The following is a 3313-nucleotide window of genomic DNA, read 5'->3' as shown; positions in this document are numbered from 1 at the left end:
AGTTGTCCAATTAATTTCTTTCTAATTTTAGTAGAGACGGGGTCTTGCTCTTGCTCAGGCTGGTTTCGAACTCCTGAGCTCAAATGATCTGCCCACCTTGGCCTCCCAGAGTGCTAGGATTACAGGCGTGAGCCACCACGCCTGGCCATTGTTGGGCATTTTTGAAGTAATTATTACTTTTGTTTTATTTTTAATGATTTACAAAAGGATAGAGATTTATTATAAAAGTAAGCCTTCCATCCCTGTCACCCAACTCCCTTTTCTGTAGGCAACCATTTTTACTAGTTTTATGTATCCTTTCAAAGGTATTCTGTGTATTTACAAAAACATATGTGTACACAAAATCTGTAAGGTATTTTTAATATTATCATATGGCACACAGACTGAAAAACCATTCCCTTGGGAGGAAAGAAGACATGATAGCATTGGCTCTATGGCCTAGAGCTCATGCCCTGTAAAAATAAGCTTAAAGTTTGCAGCATCTCTCAGACTGAAAACAGAAACTTATTGAGCAGAATAATGCTTTGAAAGAGGGAGACAAGCCTTTTGGAGATTGGGAGGAATTTCCACAGTCTAATAGTTGGACTCCATTCTTCTTATATTTTTAATAGCCTAGTAGTTACCTATACATTCTTACTATCATCTACTCTCAATAACTTACAATTCTTAGAAAGATAAAAAGTTCCAGATGCCATGTTAGAAAGACTAAATTAACTTTGCTTGAAAATAGAAGCAATAAACAAAATGTGATCTAGCAATGGAATCTTATTTGGCAATAAAAATGAATGAAGGACAAATACATGCCACAACATGGATGAACTTGGAAAACATTGTGTCAAGTGAAAGAAGCCAGATACAAAGGACCACTTATTGAATGATTCCATTTATATGAAATGTCCAGAATAGGCCAAGCCTGTAAAGAAAGATTAGTGGTTGCCAGGGCTTGGGGGCGTAGGGGAATAGAGAGTGACTGCTACTGGATACAAAGTGTCTTTTTGGAGTGGTGAAAATGTTATGGAGTTAATGGTGGTAGTTGCACAGCTCTGTGAATATACTAAAAACCATTAAATTGTATACTTTAAAAGAGTGACTTTCATGGTATGTGAGTTACATATTGATAAAGCTGTTATTTTTTTAAAAAAAAGACTAGAAGCAGCTAGTTTTATTAAACTGAACGAGGAAGAGAAAATTTCTTAGAGTGATCAAGGAAAAATCTTTGAAAGCCAGATCAGGGCTAGATACTATAGTGGCTGCATAGAAGTATAATTTGGGTCTGGGTCCAAAACAAGATGTCTTAAGGACCCATGTCTGAAAGGGAGAAAAGTAGGAAAGGATCAAGTGTTATAAGCTTGCTTTAACTGAACTCACTTTAAGCCTTGTTTGCCAAAATTGAAACTGTTGAGATAGGACTTGATCAAGATTTATTGGAAACCGAATGTGAGGATCAACCCAAGAAGACACATCAACAAAACTGGGAGTGTTTCAGAGTCTGTTGCAAGTTTGAATGCTTTTGTGTGAGAGTTTAGAAGGGAGGAGGACTCATACAAGTTACCCTTTTTCATTGAAGAGTACAATACAGAAGTTACAACCATTGGCTACAGATTGGAACATACGGGCTTAAATGTCTATGTGCAAGACAATCAGTAAAACTTTATAATTCAGAAATAAAACAGCATCCTTTTCAGCGTCAGTGGGTTAGACTTTAATCAGTATATCAACAGTTTGAGGAACTCACCATTAGATTCTTTACTCTGGGACAGGATGTCGCCATGAATCACAAGACCTTCCCAAGGCGGGTTAATATGTTTACTTTTAAAGTAAACTGCCAAATATGACCTGTAGGTTATCAGCCTCTTGACAGTCTCAAAACGTAATTATTATCAAGAATGATGTTCAAAATATTTAACAACTAACTAGTAGGACACAGCCACTAAGCCGTGCTGGAGTAGGGTCCTGGGAAGGCTGCATCACGGAGAGGACGGGAATGAGCTAACGGCTTGGACCGGTTGCTTTTTACTGATGTGGGAAAATTTCACTAATTTGATAACTGGTATGGTTTTACAAGTTGTAAATATTAGCCTCCATTGGTCTAACTTCCACTTTAAACATTGGGAAACTAAGACTTAGAAAATTAGGAAACTTAAGAAAAAAACAAAACAAAACAAAAAAATTAGGAAACTTACTTGTCTGACTTACTACACTGTATTCTGTTGTCTTTTCTGGGAAAGTGGGAGAACCTGAGCTGACCTGGTAGCGATGCCAACCCCTTGTATCAGGCCAGTTAGGGCCAAAGGAATGAGCTGGAGCATCCAACCCTACCAGATTTGACGGGGAGACAGAGAACTAGGGAGCTGCACACCTGATAAAACTGGGTTGGCCACATCACTCTGTGGCAAGACTTCAGTGACATTGGGATCAGTAACTTTTGCTCTGTGAACTTGTCCATTACTATATTCTCCATCTCCTTTTGCTTTGTTCTTCGCTTCCTAGTGTGTGAATTGCAAGCACAAACTTGGATATATAAGAAAAACCAAGTTTCTTAATTTGTCTTAAATCAAATTAAACTTGACTCTGAACCCCTATTACATCAGTTTGGTAGGAAAATTTAATCTCAATTTCCTCGCCTTTACACCCCAAGATCATGCATAGTATTCGAAGTGGCCTCTCTGGTCTTCGGCCCACATTTGTTACTGCTGAGATTCCCGTGGTCAAAGCCACACATATTCTTGAAATGCAGGGACTCTGTTTCAGCAAAGCATGGGACTCCCTGCTATGTTTGGAAACCCTGAAGTTTAGAGGTCTAGCCTTTCTAAGTAGATCATGCATAGGTCTTGGCACTGCTCCAGGGCCCTGCTAGGAGAATAAGGACACACCAATTTACATTCCTTCCCAGCCTAAGGAAATTTCCATTTCTTCTACAGTTTTTAATAAATGCACTGCCCGCCTTTTCCCTCCCAGACATCTAGCATAATTTCTTCAGTGAGCTCAGGCTAACAGTAAACAGGAAAAGGAACAGTCTTCAAGTGCCTTCAGCGTTCCATTCTTTAAACATCCCAGATACCTAGCACTCTGGGAGGATCACTTGAGCTCAGGAGTTCCAGACCAGCCTGAGGAAGAGCCAGACGCCTGTCTCTACTAAAAATAGAAAAAATTAGCCGGGCTTTGTGGTGGATGCCTGTAGTCCCAGCTACCGGGAGGCTGTGGCACAAGGATCGCCTGAGCCCAGGAGTTTGAGGATGCTGTGAGCTAGGCTGACGCCAAGGCACTCTAGCCTGGGCAACAGAGCAAGACTCTGTCTCAAAAACAAAAACAA

This window comes from Propithecus coquereli, unplaced genomic scaffold, assembly GCF_000956105.1.
Source record: "Propithecus coquereli isolate 6110/MARCELLA unplaced genomic scaffold, Pcoq_1.0 Scaffold189, whole genome shotgun sequence".
In the NCBI taxonomy this organism is placed as follows: Eukaryota; Metazoa; Chordata; class Mammalia; order Primates; family Indriidae; genus Propithecus; species Propithecus coquereli.
The sequence above is the reverse complement of the archived record's forward strand: the minus strand, read 5'-3'. Positions refer to the sequence as shown.